Source organism: Eupeodes corollae, chromosome 3 (assembly GCF_945859685.1).
Source record: "Eupeodes corollae chromosome 3, idEupCoro1.1, whole genome shotgun sequence".
In the NCBI taxonomy this organism is placed as follows: domain Eukaryota; kingdom Metazoa; phylum Arthropoda; class Insecta; order Diptera; family Syrphidae; genus Eupeodes; species Eupeodes corollae.
Genome location: NC_079149.1, coordinates 69390473 through 69410496, shown reverse-complemented (window position 1 = coordinate 69410496; position 20024 = coordinate 69390473). Strand labels below are relative to the sequence as shown.

The 20024-nt window shown below is 32.2% G+C and overlaps 1 protein-coding gene across 1 annotated transcript in view; it reads right to left on the bottom strand.

Moving 5' to 3' along the window:
• The window catches only part of LOC129949639 (uncharacterized), a 117103-nt gene that overhangs the window by 952 nt on the left and 96127 nt on the right, over positions 1-20024 (bottom strand). The gene's annotated exons all lie outside the window — the stretch shown is intronic.

Genomic DNA, 20024 nt, shown 5'->3' with positions numbered 1-20024 from the left:
GTGTGCGAGTAATGTTGTCAGGGATGGTAGGGAGCTACAGTTTTAAGCTGAATCCGAAAGGCTAGTTTGAGAAACCACTTTTCATGGCAAGAACTACTCTCAGAGGATTTGTCTATTCCGTTCAAGAGGCAGTACCCATTTAAGGGTTATAAATGAATAAACTTAAAATGTAAAATTAATTGTTTTGAGGTCTGCAACCCCTTTTTTATTAGTCTCACGATCAAAGGACAGATTTGTAAAAAATGACTAATTGTAAATATAAGAAAGAGTAGATAATATCCGTGTTTTTTTTGGCATTTAATAAATAGTATAGTAGACAATTCACAGAAAACCCATCGGCAGTAGCCAGATTTTTTTATTTGCGTAATCACCACAGGGGCCATGTTCAACGGACGCCTTAAACGTTATTTTGGATCTTCTTCCAATCGACCTTTTTATTAAATACATAGTTTCCTGCATCGCTATAAGGCTGAAGGAATCAAACGGCTGGTTGTCAAAACTTTATCGTCACATCAACACAACGAATTTGAGTCCCTCAGATATTAGGGACACTGACTACTGCACTCCTACTTAGAGCCTTAGTAAGGGTTTTAAGGTTATTTTCTCATCCAGAGAAGATTGGGAGGATGACATCGTGTCGATAGGTTTCGACACAACCATCTTTACTGACGGCTCAAAGATGGAGTGCGGAGCTGGTTCTGGGATCTTTTCTGAGTCCCTAAATGTAGCTAAATCCTTTATGCTTCCTGACTTTGCTAGCGTTTTTCAGGCTGAATTGCTGGCAATAAGGGAGGCATGTAAATACTTAAACAAAGCCCAAACCAAAACCGAAATGCGGCTATCTTTACAGACAGCCAGGCAGCTGTCAAAGCGATTAACTCGGCCACATCCTCATCTAAATTGGTCCAGCAATGTCGCGATGAGCTTACGAGCTTGAATATTAACCTCGGTGTCACCTGATCTGGGTTCCGGGCCATATTTGTATCGTGGGAAATGAACGGGCTGACGAGCTAGCCAGGCAAGGATCGGCCCTTCATAGCTCACTTGCGGAAATGGTTAAGTAAAATCTTTTCTATCTACCAAACTGAATCAAACCTAAGGTGGAGCAATTTACCCAACTGCATTATATCTAGGAAGACATGGCCCACCTATAATAAAACCCGTACAAACGATCTTCTATGCAGGCCAAGGCAAGACATAGCCAGGATTGTTGCGCGTTGTACCGGACATTGGCCTATAGGAGTTCATGCAGAGAAGTTGGGTATCTCCTCAACACCTTTTACCGTAGTTGTAGTGACCAAAGAGAAAGTGAAACCATAATCCATTTCCTATGCAAATGTCCTGCTTTGGCAAACACCATAATGAAATGCTTTGGAAAAGCATTCTTTCAAGAACTCGATGAGCTATCTGAGACAAAGATTAGAGACCTAATCTTTTTTCTCAATGCGACAAAATGGCTCTAACATAATCGCTATGAAGCTTCTCTGTCAATCTATCCCTTTCAATCAAAGGTCAAACGAGTTTTTGGTATCAAAACGGCGCACTACAGCTCTAATTGGATCTCAGGCTAGGTTGCCTTGAGATCGCCATTTCTACCTACCTAACCAGATTTTTGCATTTAACAATTGGTACAACTGAAAGAAAACCTGTCAGAATAATAATAAAAAACACAAATAGAAGAAATTTTTGTGAAAATCAAAAGTTATAAGTAACTTCAGCAAACAAAAAACCAACTAAAACTAATAAAAAGGACGATTTTGAAAAAAAAATGGTAAGAAAACATCTGGAAATTGAGATTCTATAAAAAAAAGTTCATTTACCAATTGTAGCTTTGACATAAAATAAAAACTTCAAGAAGGGGGTTTGTTCGTAGACTCTACACTAACATGTAGTGTTGAATCGAGCTTGAAGCTTGCCTCAATTGTTTGTATACCTGCATCGATCATCATTTTTAAATATTCTTGTTCGGTGAATACACCCAAAAGATTTATTTAATCTAAACTGAGATAAACTTTTGGTGGAAACATAGCAAAACCGAGATATATTTTCTATTTTTTTGTCTTGCAAAATAAGCCCAGTTAGTCCATTTTCATTAACAAAACTAAATAATATCAACAGTAATAAATTGATTTTTTCCCCAATGGAAAACACATGATCCCAAATGCATAACTACTCAACGAAAACACCCATCGAGATACAAATGCAATATCAATCGTACCTAAATTTGAGAACGAAAAAACATAAGATCCATTCGAAACTCGAATAAATTTCGAAAACCCATCTACTTTAACTTTTATCGGTAGTATTTGTACTGCGGATATTGTTTTTGTTATTAGTGTAAAATCCTACTTTACTATGGATAGATTTTGCAACAAATGTTAATGTTAATCACATTGGGGTGTTTCCCTTCACTTAAAAGATGAAATATATGTGGGTGCAATCCAGGGATCATTTCAAGCTTTCTTATTTTATACAATATGATTCTGGTCAGCCGAGAGGCCCAATTTTCGACCATTTTCGTCAGCAATTGTTGCGTCATTCATCTCGGGCGTCGGGCTTATTTGCGAAATGACAGAGAAGACGAATGAAATTTAAACATAACTCAATATTCGCTTTTAATCAATAGCAATCGAATAAGCTTTTCATTTATTTTAATCAATTTTGAATCGTGCTTGAAAATCGAATCATAAACACTATGTCTTCAGATTATTGACACCAAAAGTGAGAATTTTGTATTTCTTAGTATACAGGAAACTCTGAGATTTTAGAAATATAAAATGGGAAAATCCGTGTATTATAAAATGGCAAATGAAACTGAGCATACATCAAATGACACCTGTCAAAAAGATTAACTCCGAAAACAGAATTGTCTGATTGTTAGTTTTAAGTTTTAACTTAAGTCTAGGTGATACCAAATACATGTGTATATTGTTTCATTCTATATTTGCATCCATACATACATACATACATATGTATTTACATACTAGAATGTGAATAGCTACAGAGTCTCTTTTGTAAGCTATTTTTTTCAATGACATTTAACATTTAAATTCTGGAAAAGGAAGATTAGGCTTTTAAATCTCCGCAAATTTTGGTATTTCTAATGGCAATGATAACCAGAAAAGTTTGTGTTTACATTATTCAAGGCCACAAGTTCAAGTTTTAAGACTGGCTGGGTAAAATCAATTCCTTTCCAAATTTTTTTAAAACCATATTTTAATTTTATTTCTATCGAATAGACATCATACACACATTTGCATGACCATAAACAAATTAGTAATTTGTTAATTAAAAACTTATTATTTTAATTGTAATACAAATATAAAATGGTGGTTGCTGGCGGGAGATCCTCCACAGATACGCTAGTAATAAATCATTTTAGAACCAACTTATTTGGGGTTTAGCCATCTCTCCTTAATTCAATCACGATCAGACTCCTTTAATTATTTCTTGAAAAACTTATTGTTATTGCTGAGATTTGACATACAGTTGAATGTCAAGTGATCAAGTATCAAGTATTTTTAACTTCCCATACGAAGTTATTGCATCGGGTCCGATTTGTCAGATTGAAAATTTTGACATTTCTCGACGTTTCAAAGTTGCTAGAGTCGAGATAAAAGATTTTTAGAAAGATGTCTGTCAGAAAGGGCTCTCAAGAAAATTTCGTGGGTGGTTTTTTTTTATCATTAAATTAAATTAAATTAAATTGGGTGGTGCAACAGTCCGTTGGGAACAGGGACCTAGTGACTTACAACCATTCCTGTGTGCGAGTATTGTTGTCAGGAATGGAAGAGACTTGCAATTTTAGGCCGAATCCGAACGGCTAATTTGAAAAAGTACTTTATCATACCCGCGGAAATGAATTTTTTTTTAAATTAGGTGGCATAGGCAGGGATTGAACCCATGACCCCTTGCATGACAGTCCAGTAAAAAAGGTGAACATTTTGGTTAACCCTTAATATCTTACGAACCAAAAACGCTAGAGACTTGAATTTAATTTGATATAATATATTGTAACGTGATTCCAAAAAATTCAGTTAACGGTTTTTTTTTATAAATCAAAAAAACTGAACAAAAATTTCGTCACCACGAAAATTTTACGAATACAAAATGATTTTTTCTCCAAAACAATTTTGTGCAACAAAAAATAACGTTTTTAACATTTTGTAAGATTTTGAGAAGAATCGAATTGACATTTTGTTTATAAATATAAAAACCTAAAAAAAACTTCACTCAAATTTTTGATTCAAATATCTTTTCAAAACTTTAAAATTATGGCTTCCAACTAATTTTAACTTACAAGAAATATTGTTTCCAACATTCTGTAAAATTTTGATAAAAATCTAACTAATAGTTTTTTTTACAAAAAATAAAAACCTAACAAAAAAAACAACACTAAATCTTGGTAAAAATGTACTTTCGACTCAAATAGCTTTACAAAAATTAAAAATGTTGTCTTCAAACTCTTTTTATTTCTCAGAAAATATTGTTTTCGATATTCAGTAGTTTTTTTTTCATAAAAATCCAACAGTTCGTTTTTTTATAAAAGAATAACATCTATACAAAATAGTTCGCAAAGTTGGTAAAAATTGATGTTCGGTTTTTGATATCTCTCAGATTAATTTCATTTATCCAATTTGTAAAAGTTTAGAAAATGCTACTGTAATTGGTTAAATGTTTTTCGACTAAAAATCTTTTTAACAAAACTGGATTTTCAATCTAAACTATTTCTTTATATGAAAAATAATGTTGGTAATTTAAAAATGTGTAAGAATAATTCAACTATAAACTTTTTTAACCAAACACGAAAACCTACAAACTTTTAAGCAAGACAAATAGACAGACGGGATGTTAAGTTATCAGTGTGGGTCGCATCCCAGCTTTTTTTTTGTATTTTCTCCATTGAATTCGACGTCAATTTCGTAACAACTATGTTTGTTTTTGTATATTTAAATATGTATGCGCCAAAAATATTCAACACCAAATTTTGTTTCATGTCTGAATATTTTGTCAAGTTCAAATATTAAGATGTTTAATCCGATTTAATAAGAAACTTATAAAATACTTAGCAATACTATGACACTTATTGTTTTTTGACTTAATTTGAATATATACAATTATTTTTTATAAATACAAATTGAAATTATAAATCTGAAGAAAACTTAAATATATTCGTATTTAAATATGAGTTCAAATAAATAAATAAAATATTTCATTACATTTATTATTTTTATTATTATAAGCTGCCTCAATTTGATGATTTCATTTATTGATGTTAACAATTTTACTAACTAAATTTTTTGGTAAAATTAAAAATTTAATTTAGTGTCGAATAAATTCGAAGTAAACAAATACCGGGTAATCAATTAGTTTTTAGCGAAACCAAATAGATGTTTTACTACGATTAGATTTTTTAGTACGTTAGATGAATATTAAAGGAAATTTTTAAAACCTCAATTGAATGAATTAAATAATCTAACAGATTTGGTGAGAAAGCTGGGAGTAAATATAAAAAAACAGACGTGTCTTCATTTGTATTGAATTATTTGTGGAAACAAATTGTAGAAAACCAGGTTCTAGTGTCTCAATTTGTTAAACAAATTAGATAAAATCATTTATGTCCAACGAGATTATACTTTCGAATTACATTAACATCAATCAAATTGTACAAAATATTATTTTTAATCATTTAAAATCCGTGTCTCGTATACCGTGTTTGCAAAACACCCTCTACATAAACTTACATTTTTTTCAAAAACAAATACTCAAACCCATCTCTGTAATGTGCATGCAACATTACATAATGCATATTTTTTACTCTACTCAACACACGCCTTTAAACTTCAACAGCTTACATATGAAAAAGGCAACAATAAAACAAATAATATCGAACTTACTCTTAAATACATACAATTCCTTCCTTATTACCCATAGTCTGGTCTCTGGTGTAATGCAGTCATTATGTTATATGGAGAGATAATTTTTTTATGTAAAATAAATTCAACACATTGATGATAATTGATAACGTTTGCTTTAAATATTACAATTGCTATCAGTAGCGTTTACAAGAAATAGCTGTGTGGGGGGATGGGGAAAAGTTGTGACTTGAGACTCAGAAACCACAACACAATAAGAAGCTGTCGTTTAAAAATTAAAATCAGAGCTTTACACATACGGTCAGTTAATTACACCTTGATGCCGTAAATTAGTGGTGGAAAAAAATGTATTGTGGCTATTTTCCAAAATACAGGAATACACTAATTTTTTTGAAATTCTCAAAGTTAAGAATGCAATAAAGATTCAATTATGTTTTGGCACGGTTTAATTGCAAAAACAGTTCTTAATGGGTCTTGAGATTAAAGCTTTAAATTTGAATCAGATCGTTTTTCTTCACTCGAAGCTGAATTGAGCTGAATTAAATCTTTGTACATGAAAACTGTTTTTCTATAAAAAATTCCGTTAATTTTTCTTAAAAATCCAACAGTCCGTTTTTTCATAAAAAAATAAAATCAAATGTTTTCATCATATACAAAATATTGTTGGTACTTTTAAATTTTTTTTAAAATAGTTTTTAACAGGTATATTTTTAAATACTAAAATATAGGAAATATTTTAAAATAGACTAGGTATAGGATTTTTTTCAATTCAACTCATTGCTTCTAAAATCGCCTCTACTTACTACATGAAGAGAAATAAAACCTCAATTCGATAATTAAAAGTGCACGCTTTTGACCAAATCTTGGCGGCCAAGCTATCGCACTCTCCCATTCTGTTTACAGCCTTTAACAATTAAAGCTTAAAACTGCCTTTTCAACATCACTAATCTCGTGTTATCTATAGCATCATTAAATGTTGTTTTTTTTAGTAAATTTTTTCTGGAGTTTAATAAGTAGTACCTATATTTTAAAACAGTAGTAAAACTTTATGTTTATTTCAAATTTATAGAACAATTATCCCAAATTTTTAAACTTTGTTCTGACAGAAAAAAATTGTATTTGCTAAAATTTAGATATCTTAACACTAAGACAAAGTCGTCAAATTTATGTAGGTATGTACAAAGTACAATTACAAAGTCTAATATTTCTCTTAAAATAAATATCCAAACAAAGTTTATGTAAGTTCAAAAATGGGCCAGGGTAGGTTCACTAAAATAAAAGAAAGCATTTCCTTACATCCTTGATAACTTACTATTGTAGATAGACTATAATAAATACCTATGTACATATAGCATAATATCATAAGAACTTAAGTACAAATATGTCTCAAAATTTGTCCTTGACACAATTTTTTGACCGGAAGTTATAACTACCTACTTTATAAACTCAATTATTTGTATTCATTTTTAAAACAAAAGATTTTAAAAGTTCCTAATCCGATTTTAAAAATTCACTAGCCTTAAAAAACGTTCAAGCTAAAATTTCCTTAAATTATGCGGTGATAGGTATGTTTATTATCTTTTTAAAGGTATGTGTACAAAATAAAACATGCGTCAAAATATTTTATTTCACTAAAAGTTGTCAATAATTTAGTAACAAGCTTTTCAATTGCGTTTAACAATTGTTTTTTTTTTTATTAAAACATACATCGCATCGTTCTTAGACTTTGAAGATATAAACTTCTTTATGGTTGATTTGAAAACAAATTGTAATTGTTTATTTGATAAAATAAAAAAAAATATTTATTATCTAGTATTATATAAGAATACAATACCTACATATTTACTTCCACACGGTATTTGTTTGCCTTACTCACAAACTTAAAATAAAATTGGGAACAAGATTTATTTAAAGATGGGCGTTACAAAGCCAAGTGAACCGATTTCTTGCTGTATGTTGGTATTGAAATTGAAGACATGGTTTTGAACGACAGAGCGATGTGAATAGGCCGCTTGTGATGTTCTTCCAAAGTTTTGGAAACTATCCAGGCGATTAAGTTCAACATCATGCAAGCAATCCGTGGTAAATTTATATAACAAAGTAAAAGCAGTAATTTTTGAATTATAAAAAATACAAATTTCAAATAGACAACAAAATTAAAATAGCTTCAAATTTTCAAATTATAACTACTAAGTTTATTTTTTTTTATAATAAGCGCACACTCAGGGGATATATTACCCTTATTATGTAGACACAGTGTGAGCACAAGGAAAGGGAGAGAGGGGTTGAAAGGAGATGTCGGTGCACATTGATTTTAAATTCCTGAATATTGCAATAGCTGGGAAAGACAGAGTGTGGTAAGGCATTCCACATTCGCATAGTACGGCTAAAGAACGAATCTCTATATTTGACTGTACGACCGAAGATGGGCTCGAGGGTATATTGATGAGCATTCCTAGAAGCGCGAGTATTACGGTTGAACTGTTTAAGGGGAGAAATGCAGCTGGCTATTTCTCTAGAGCATAAATCATTAAAATAACGGTAAAACAGGGTGAGACAAGAAACATTTCGACGATGTTCAAATGACGTAAATGATCTTATGATGGTAATATCACCAATCAATCTAAATGCTCTAAGTTCAATACTATCCAAGAGGCTTAAGTAAGTTGCAGGAGCACCAGCCCAGATATGGGAGTTATACCCAAGCTTTGGACGTATGTAAGTCTTGTAGATAACAGCCAGATCAGAGGGGGTGAAATATTTCTTGCATCGCTTTAGAAAACCCAAACATCTTGCGGCATTTTTGGCGACATCGCGTATGTGATCGTTCCACGAAAGGTGGTGATACACATACCAAGAATATCCAGATGTTCAGTTTCCTCGATGCAAGTGCCATTTATGGATAATGGCATTGGGGGTATATTTCGCTTTAACGATACAAGACAGCATTGTGTTTTCGAAGCATTAAATTCTACGCGGTTTCTTATTCCAAATTGTACAATGCTGTTTAGGTCGGAATTTAATGAGCTTAACATATTTTGTCGTTGCAGTTCCACATCCGAAGAAGAGGGGTGTGAATCTGAAAATGAATATGAAAAGCTAAGAGTACTATCGTCAGCGAAACAATGTGTTGGATTAGATGTTGCAGACAGGAGATCTTTAATAAAAATGTGAAAGAGTGTTGGAGATAGAACAGAGCCCTGGGGCACACCACCATTTATTTTGTGGTTTTCAGACTTGAATCCATCCAATACAACTTGTATTGAACGATTCGAAAGGTAATTACTAATCCAATGAACTAGGGATTCATGCAAACCGAAAGCACGCATTTTCGATAAGAGAGCCTGATGCCAAACCCTATCAAATGCTTTTGAAATATCTAGTGCAATAATCTTACTTTCTCCAAAACTATGTAAAGATTTGTTCCACTGTTCGGTGAGATGAACCATGAGATCAACAGTGGACCTATTGCTACGAAAGCCATACTGTCGGTCATTAAGAAGCTTCCGTTCTTCAAGATATTTCTTGAGCTGATAATTAATCAGCGTTTCGATGACCTTGGAAAGAAGGGACGTAAGTGCAATCGGTCGATAATTAGACGGTGAGAAAGATTCGCCTTTTTTGGGAATATGCTGGACAAATGCGGTTTTCCATCCGCTCGGAACGAGACCTGAGGAGTAGGACAGATGAAAAAGCTTACGTGGTTTTGCCAGCGAAGAAGAACACCTCTTCAGAAAAATAGCGGGGATACCATCCGGACCAGCAGATTTGTGTATGTTACGATCTTTTAGGACTCTCGCTACAGTACGAGTGCGAAAAAAGATTTGCCCCATAGAATCATTAACTCGCTCAAGTACAGGCGGAGTCAAAACACTCACTGGCAGAGTTGAATTGGCGTCGAACTACCTAGCAAAGAGATTTGTTTTCTCTAAAGAGCTAACAAATGGAGTGTCATTCACAACGAGCGTAGGAACCGAGGAAGAGGAAGAATTCCTCATATTTTTTACAAATGACCAAAAATTTTTACTGCTTGACTTGACCTTTAATTTTAAGTTTGATATCGCATGCGGAGTTTGAGATAAGTTTAAAGAAAACAGCCTTTGAATGCAACAAAATAATGATTTCGTTCATATATCTAAACAAATCTATGAAATAGAAAACTTAATACTCAAGACATTAGAAGAAAAAATTGTGGTTTGATTTTTACAGTATCTAAGTGCAAGACTCAAATTTGAATTAAAGGAAAAAAGTTTTTCTTTTCAATCAATCAATTTTGACTTGCAACTTATGGGACAGGCAGTTTTTGTATTCGTAAGAAAATCCGAACTCTAGATTTAAATCAAAACATGATAGCACGATTAAAGAGAAGTCGAAAAAAGTGAGTCTGGCGATTCCCTCCGTCTGTTTTTTCAAAAATGAGTCAAAACATTTTATATCAAATTTTTAACGTACATTAATAAGTACTAAATAACTATCATTCCAAAAATATTTTTAGGACTCAAATTTTTAAATCTTAAAATATGGGTATTTACTTTTTTTATAAAGATTCTTTGGATACAGGATCAAGGAGAAAGAGGTGAAATTTCGGTGTTTTAAAGCCCACCCAACTGAGAAAAAAGGTTTAGACAAGCCAGGAAGGCCTGCAACGCCTATATTCGAAGGACCAAATTTTTACATAACAAAAATTACGGTATAAAATACTGAAATGTCCCAAAGTCAGTAAGAATTTTTGGTCATTCATGAAAAACATGAGAAATTCTTCCTCTTCCTCGGTTCCTACGCTTGTTGTCAATGACACTGCTTTAGTTATGTAGCTCTATTGATAAAGCCAACTTATTTGCAAGGCAGTTCGCCGTTACCAGATAGTTTCATCACTTTCCCAGTTCTTGAACACGTAAATGATTCTATGGGATCAATTTTTTTTTTCGTACTCGAACTGTGGTGAGAGTTCTTAAAGATCTCAACATTCAAAAATCCGCTATTATTCTGAAGAGGTGTTCTTCCATGCTAGCAAAACCACTGCGTAAGCTTTTCCATCTATCCTATTCTTCTGGGCTCGTTCCGAGTAGTTGGAAAACTGCATTTGTTCAGCCAATCCCAAAAAAAAGGTGAATCTTCTTCACCCACAAATTACCGACAGATAGCACTAACGTCCCTTCTTCCTTAGGTCATGGAAAGGCTAATTAATTATCAGCTTAAGAAATATAATGAGGAACGGAAGTTTCTTAATGACCGAAAGTATGGGTTTCGTAGCAATAGGTCCACTGGTGATCTCATAGTTTATCTCACCGAACAGTGGAACAAATCTTTACATCGTTTTGGAGAAAGTTAGATTAATGCACCTGATAATTCAAAGGCATTTGATAAAGTCTGGCGCCTTGCTCTTTTATGGAAAATTGCTTTTTGTATCGACGAATCTCTTCTTCGTTGGATTAGAAATTTTCTTTCGAACCGTTCAATACAAGTTGTTTTGGACGGATTCAAGTCTGAAACACATAATATAAATGATGGTGTGCCCCAGGGCTCCGTTTTGTCGCCGACCCTTTTCCTCATTTTTATAAATGATCTCCTGTCTGTTACTTCTAATCCAATACATTGTTTCGCTGACGATAGCACCTTTTGCGGAGCGATCACATACGCGATGTTGGCAAAAATGCCGCAAGATGTCTAGGTTTTTTAAGACGTTGCAAGAAATTTTTCTCTCGGTCTGATCTGGCTACAATCTACAAAACCTATCTAATATGTACGTCCGAAACTTGAATATAACTCTCATCTCTGGGCTGGTGCTCCAGTAACTTATTTAAGCCTCTTGGACAGTATTCAAAAAATAGCTTTTCAAATGATTGGTGACATTAACATCATCAACTCGTTTACGTCACTCGAACATCGACGCAAGGTTTCTTACCCTTGAGCCCAACTTCGGCTGTACTTGAAGGACAGAGATTAATTTTTTAGCCGTACTTTCCCTGTCATTGCAATGTTCAGAAATTTAAAATCAATGTACACCGACACCTCCCATCCAACCCTTCACTCTTTTCCTAATACTCAAACTGTGTCTTTGGCATGTTAAAGGTATACAAAACCCTTTAAGTGTCCGCTAATTATAAAAAAACAGGAGCGAGGCCATGGGACCCAATCGTATATTTTATTTTTTGAGCAAAAAGGTGTTACATTATATATTAAAACTATTTTCCTCATTTAGAAGCTGTAATCTATTTGACTAAAAAACAAATTAATGTATGTATACATTGTACTCATTCAGTCTTCATTTTTTGTTTTCATATTCATATATAATAATGTTTACAACCTTATGTCGTTCAGTGGTTTGAAAAGAAAGGAAAAACTGTATTTAAACACTATTATCAACATTTGTCTACCTCAAAAAATTACATAAACGCAAAACATACGCACCTTTGTCCAGGGCATACAGTTTTAATCACAGTAAACAAACACGATAAATGATCTTACCGTGAAGCTACATTTTTGTATGGAGATAATCATAGCAAAAAAAATTAAAAAAACATAGAAAGTCTTGACTTAGTAAGGTTTTGCCGCCTTCGTTGATGGTATATTGGCGGATGAAACAATGTGTTAGCAGTTAAAAAAAGGATTTTACCAGTAAAAAAGAAAGCGAGTCAAGATTTCAAGGTCGATTTCTTATTAAAAGTGTTAAACTTGGCTTAGCTTGTATAGGGTAATAGCAAAAATAATCATATATGTTTATTTGTAATAAAAAGTCACGATAAATTCATATTTAAATGTTTCGTTATAACGCAACCAAACCACCTTAGTATAGTATAGTACAACATGGCTTGGTATAGTATTATTATTATTATTATTATAATAATAATTATTATTACTATTATTATTAACTTCCCTCTCAAGAAAATTGCGTGGGTGGTATTTTTACCATAGCAGTTTGAAAAAAAGGTGAAAATTTTGGTTAACCCTAAATATCTTACGAACCAAAAACGCTAGAGACTTGAATTAAATTTTATATAATATATTGTAACGGGATACCAAACAGGTACATTTTTTGAAAAAAAAAAAAATCCAATTAACGTTTTTTTTATGAATCAAAAAAACTGAAAAAAAATTTGTCAAATCGAAAATTTTACGAATACAAAATGATTTTATCGTTTTTAACATCTGGTAAGATTTTGAGAAAAATCGAATTTTTTATAAAATAAAAACCTAAAACAACATAACGCAAAGTTGGTAAAAATTGCATTTCGACTCAAATATCTTTTCAAAGCTTTGAGATATTGGCTTTGAACAACTTTTATCTTTCAACAAATATTGTTTTCAACATTCAGTAACATTTTGAGAAAAATCTAATTGACAGTTTAAAAAAAAAACTTACAAAAAAATTAATAAAACTTGGTAAAAATTGATTTTCGACTCAAATATATTTTCAAAGGTTTGAGATATTGGCTTTAAACTACTTTTATCTTTCAACAAATATTGTTGTCAACATTCAGTTTGAGAAAAATTTAATTGACAGTTAAAAAAAAAGAACTAACAAAATAATTAATAAAAGTTGGTAAAAATGTATTTTCGACTCAAATAGCTTTACAAAAATTAAAAATATTGTCTTCAAACTCATTTTATTTCACAGAAAATATTGTTTTCGATATTCAGTAGTTTTTTTTTTATAAAGAAAATTTTTTCATAAGAAAATAAAATCTATAAGAAATAGTACGCAAATTTGGTATAAATTGATGTTCGGTTCTTGATATCTATCAACTTAATTTTTTATTCATCCAATTTATAAAAATTTAAGAAATGCTACAAAATTTGGTTAAAATTTGTTTTCGACTAAAAATTTATTTAACAAAACTAGATTTTCAAACTAAACTATTTCTTTATATGAAAAATATTATTGGTATTATATTTATAATTTTTAAGAATAATCCAACTAACAACTTATTTAACCCAACCCCACAAACTTTTAAGCAAGACAATTCAACAGACGGGATGGGAAGTTATCAGTGTGGGTCGCATCCCAGCCTCTGTTTGTAAATGTTTTTAATCGTTTGTACTATATTTGGGTTTATGTTTTGATTTTTTCAGGGAAAAAATTTTATTCTTCTGGTTCGCCAACATATTGGCCATCTGATACTAACAAAATACCAGACCTTATAGACTTTTTCGTAGTTAAAGGTATTAAACGAAATCATATAAGTGTCGAAGGTAATTACGATTTATCATCAGATCATACTCCAGTAATTTTATCACTGAGCGAAACAGAAATAATAGAAAAAAGTAATCCCAAGCTCGTGAATAACAGAACAAACTGGAACGAATTCAGAGACAAACTTGAAAATTTTATAAACCTAAGATCCCCTATGCAAACAATTGAACAAATTGATCATGAAGTAGAACAATTTATTGCTGATGTGCAGCAGGCTGCAGAAGAAAGTACTCAAACTATTTCGAATGCGAGAGAAAAAGAAATAAAATATCCTATCGAAATAAAGGAGTTGATATTGGAAAAAAGAAGAGCTAGAAGAAAATGGCAATCCACGAGATTCCCAGATGATAAGGTAGTTTTTAACCGTCTTAACAACGAATTAAAAAAAAGAATCTGTGAGTTTAAAAATGATTCACTAAGTAGATTCCTGAAAAGTCTGACGACGGATGCTTCTACAGAATACTCCTTATGGAAAGCAACTAAGCGCCTAAAAAGACCTCAGACACAAAACCCGCCGATAAAATCTCAAGATGGTAAATGGATCGGAAACCCGAAACAAAAGGCTGATCTCTTTGCTGAACATCTCGCGAATGTTTTCAAGCCATTCCCAGCAAGTACAGCTACAGATCCCTTACAGTTTGTTGACAGAAACGACGAATGTGAAATACCTTTTGTCACGCTCAAAGAAGTAAGAAGCATGTGTCAACATAAGCTGTCAAACAAAAAATCACCGGGGTACGATCTTATAACTGCTCAGGTTCTGAAAGAAATGCCTCTTATAGCCTTCAAGAAACTCCAATTTATAATAAACGCATGCCTTAAACTAAGATATGTGCCACATCATTGGAAAATTGCGGAAGTCATTGTTATACCTAAACAAGGAAAGCCACCAACAGAAGTTACATCTTACAGACCAATATCGCTTATACCAATCATGGCAAAAGTTTTTGAAAAACTGCTACTTAAAAGGCTTAACAAAATAATTGAAGAAAGAAGACTAATTCCGAGCCATCAGTTTGGATTTAGAAATAAACATTCCACGATAGACCAAGTGCATCGAATTACGGACGTTGTGGAAAAGGCACTTGAAGAAAAACAAGTATGCTCGTCTGTATTCTTAGATGTTGCTCAAGCTTTTGACAAGGTTTGGCACTTGGGACTTGAGTACAAACTGCATAGGGACTTCCCCAGGCAGTACTACGAAATACTGAAATCCTACATTACGAACCGACTCTTTAGAGTACGGTACGACCAAAATTACTCGGAACTTAAGAAAATTGAAGCCGGTGTACCACAAGGAAGTGTCCTAGGACCAACCCTGTATCTGTTATATACAAGGGATATTCCAGTGGACATCAACGCTATCATGGCCACCTTTGCTGATGATACTGCAATATTGGTGCCAGATAAATCCGTTACGAAGGCTACACAAAAATTGCAAAATGCAGTCGATAAAGTTAGTGATTGGACGCACAAATGGCGTATCAAATTAAACGAAACAAAATCGACGCATATAAACTTTACAAACAAAAACATAAACAATGTTCCAATTTTTATAAACAGTACAGAAGTACCTTACTCCAATACCGCCAAATACCTTGGAATGAATTTGGATGCAAAGCTTAAATGGAAAGAACACATCAAAAAGAAAAGAGAAGAACTAAACTTGAAGTACAGAAAAATGTACTGGTTAATAGGAAAGAACTCTGACCTATCTATCCAGAACAAACTAATGTTATATAAGCAAGTATTGAAACCCGTTTGGACATATGGCATCCAACTATGGGGCTGTACAAAGAAAACAAATGCTGAACCCATCCAAAAATTCCAAAGCAAGGTCCTTCGTGGAATAATAAATGCCCCTTGGTATATAAGAAATAGCGATCTACATCGTGACCTTCAAATTGAAATGGTTACAGAAGTGGTTACGAAACACGCTGTATCACACAATAAGCGGCTGCAAAGTCATACTAACTCTGAAATGGAGACCGTATTAAATGTACGAGACAATGTTCGGAGATTAAGAAGAACCAAGCCTCATGAGCTGATGGGCTAAAAGCTACGGGAAAGTGTTATAACCTTAAACTTCCCCCAATGCGATTTTAAAAATTAAGAAATAAAAATCATTTGTCGATCTTTCATAGATTGGTCCTGATTCACCGGTGGTTTTAGTGCGGTAAGAGTCCCACACTACTCGGTACCGATTCTTACCGAGTGTCTTTTGAAGATTTCCATCGGATATAAAAAAAAAAAAAAAAAAAATGTTTTGAATTTTTCAGGGAGGATCATATCATTTCCTGTTCAACGGAGCCGAAAGCTTTACTAAAGTCAATAAAAAGAAAATAAACCGGTAGTCTAAATTCATTGTATTTTGCTATTAGCTGATTTATTGTCTGTAAGTGGTCTGTTATTAGGAATCCTTCCTAAAGTCCAGCTCGTTATCTTTCTCTAATGGTGAGAGAAGTCCGGTCAAATTAAAGCCTTACTACTTTTTTGAATGTTTAACAATGCGAATTTCGTTTATTTTAGGAAACTTCTTCAACAAGCTTTTGTTAGTTATTTCGATTCTCAATTCGCAAACAAAACCTTGAAGGAGCTCTTTTTCTTTATGAAAGATTATTACAAAGGAAGGATAGTGTTGGGTGTTGCACGAGTTATGAATCTTCATAAATATATATATATACAATATCAATGTAATCATAACCTTTACTTAATGTTCATTATAAATAATATTATATTTCATTTAAATTTGATTGTCAGCACATAGTTGCTTTATTTTGAATTTGTAAACTAAAACCATTTAAATTCAGGTGTGAGAAGCCTTCTGCATTTCCGTTCTCACACCAAATAATAAATATGTATCTATAGTTTGTTCTCATTGTGAAGGTTATGAATTAAAAATCTTGTGCATTTGATTTTTGGACGTCGACAAATAAAGTTGTTTATTTTTTTTTAAAAAAACTTTCGTTGTTAACTTAATTGGCGCAGTCGTGCGGATTTCTTTTTTTCACAAAAAAAAACACAACGGTTTATTGTGTAAAACAATACAGTTAATCGTGTTGAATAAAATAGAAAAACACAACGGTTTATTGTGTAAAATCAAAAACACTACTGTTAATAATGAATAATAAAATACGAAAATCACAACGGTTTATTGTGTAAAATCAAAAAAAAAAAAAATAAAAAAAAAAACAGTACTGTTAATAGTGAATAATAAAATAAGAAAATCACAACGGTTTATTGTGGATACTAAAAACAAAAAAGACACCGGTTAACTGTGAATACTGTGAAAAAGACACAAAGAACTTACGCAACAACAGAAGTACAACACCTTCATCAAACCAGGAACCTGCTACAGCAAAGAAGAACTTTACCAGACCGAAATTCAGGATAGGAAACAATGTTCTACTGGATTGTTTTAATGTGAGTTCTGTATTGATGAATATTGTTCATTTCCTTAATCAAATTGCCTTTCTAATTAGATATAAATAATAAAATAAATTAATTTAAGCCTAGAAAAAAAAAAATATATTATAAAGTTGGTTCTAAATAATTCTAAATAATAATTAAGAAAAAAAAAGTAGTAATATTAATAATAATATATATATTTTTTTAACATATGCCTAAAGATAAACAAAGTCGTGTATCTAATACAGCTCCCTACGAATCCAAAATAATTTTGGAAGAAAATCATATTAGCACAGAAACTGAAAACCTTCCAAATCTTTCTGCTAGTAACTCAACAATGTCTAACCCAACGATCCCAACAATCCCAACGGCTCCAGACGTAAACGCTATATTTCAAAGTCTCCGTATTCCGGACGCTATAAAAGACCTACCACCCTATGATGGTAACCCGAGGTCATTGTATGACTTCATTAAAAACGTAGAGGAAATATTAGTTTTATTACCACAAATAGATGGTACACCGTATGCGAATGTTATTTTACGAGCTGTCCGAAACAAAATTGTGGGAGATGCCAATGAAGTACTAAACATGTATGGCACCCCAACAAACTGGGATACTATAAAAGCTAATCTCATTCTACACTACGCAGACAAGAGAAATGAAACATCTCTGATAAGAGACCTTCACGGTCTTAGACAAACAACAGAAACTATTGAATAATTTTACGCGAAAGTAATAGAATTACTGTCCACAATAGTAAACCATGTTCAAATTCATGAAAAATTACCATCAGTTGTTACAGCAAAAAAATCTCTCTTTACGGATATGTGTCTAAATACCTTCCTAATCGGATTGAAAGAACCATTAGGTTCAACAATTCGTGCAATGAAGCCCAAAACGCTTACAGAAGCCTTTAATTATTGTGTTCAAGAACAAAATATGTTTTATATGAAATATTCCACAACTCAAAACAAATTTCCTTCTCAAAATATGAACAACCAAAATGTTTCTCTGATTAAACCTTCACCGAGTTCTAATTTGTTATTTTCCAGACCTAATAAATCAATCCAACCTAATTTTAATAATTCTTCCCCACAACATCTTTTTAAAAACCTTCAATACAACCAATTACCACAATATAGACCAATTCAACAGAGTGCTCCAAGATTACAATATCCAGCGCAACAACAATTTAATAATAGATTTTCTGTTCCATCAAATAATATGCTTACTTCCAAACCATTTAACCAATTGCACTATAATTCTACTCCTAGACCAAACTTCAATTTCAATAAGCCACAAATTAATTCTACACCAATGGAAGTTGCAAGCGGCCAAGCTAGAACGCTTCCAACTCCCGTACAAAATCATCCCTATCAAAGAAATTTTTCTCAGCCAGTACCTAGATATTCAATAAAAGAAGTACATAACATTGATTATGACCCAGAAACAAATAATGACTACGATTATTATCAAAATTCCAATGACTCTACTAATTATGAACCAAATTTAGATTATTATGTTGAACAATATGAAGATAATATTAGTTATCAATACGACATATCAAATCAGGAAATTAAGTCAGAAAACAAAAATGAAATTGATGATTCAAATTTTCACATAAAAGCCTCGGAAAACAATACGGTTTCTTAGAATTAAATAATCATGGAAATAACCAATTACCATATATTAATATAGCTTCACCCTACGGTAAACATTTAAAATTCTTAATAGACACCGGTGCTTGTGCAAATTTTATTAACCCAGAATATACAAACCCTCAATATCATGAAAACATAGAAGACGTTACTATCAAGACAGTTTTAAATACTCATACACTAAACAAAAAAATTACCTTTGATGCATTCCCTGAATTCAATTGCAAAGAACCTATAACATTTCTCCTTTTTAAGTTTCATAACTATTTTGATGGATTGATAGGTTTAGAAACTCTCAAAAAACTTAATGCAACTATTGACTTACCTAATAAAAAACTTAAAACTGAATACGCAATTCTGCCCTTGTTATTCAAACCAAACTTAATGTCTAAAATATACAATATTCCAGCAAATTGTAGAATGATAGCAAAACTACCTGTAGATTACAAAGATGGTGATATATACATAAAACCGACTAAAATTAATAATTATTTAGAAATACCTGAAGGCATCTACCAGTCAAAAAACTGGTATAGTGATATTGAAGTACATAATATTTCAAACACTGAACAAAAGTTTTTTTTGGAACAACCTATTACAGTAGAAAATTTTCAACAGTTCATAGAAATAAACAATGTCAATATTTGCCCTTTTAACGAACAAATTCAAAATATATCATCCGAAATTGATATTACCAAACTAATTCGATCAGAACATCTCAATACTGAAGAACAAAAATCAATTTTTAAATTGTGTAGGAAATATGATGATGTTTTCTTTCTTGAAGGTGAAAAATTGTCCTTCTCAAATACAATTAAACATCGTATTCAAACATCAGACAATATACCGATTTATACAAGATCGTACCGGTATCCAGAAGTGCACAA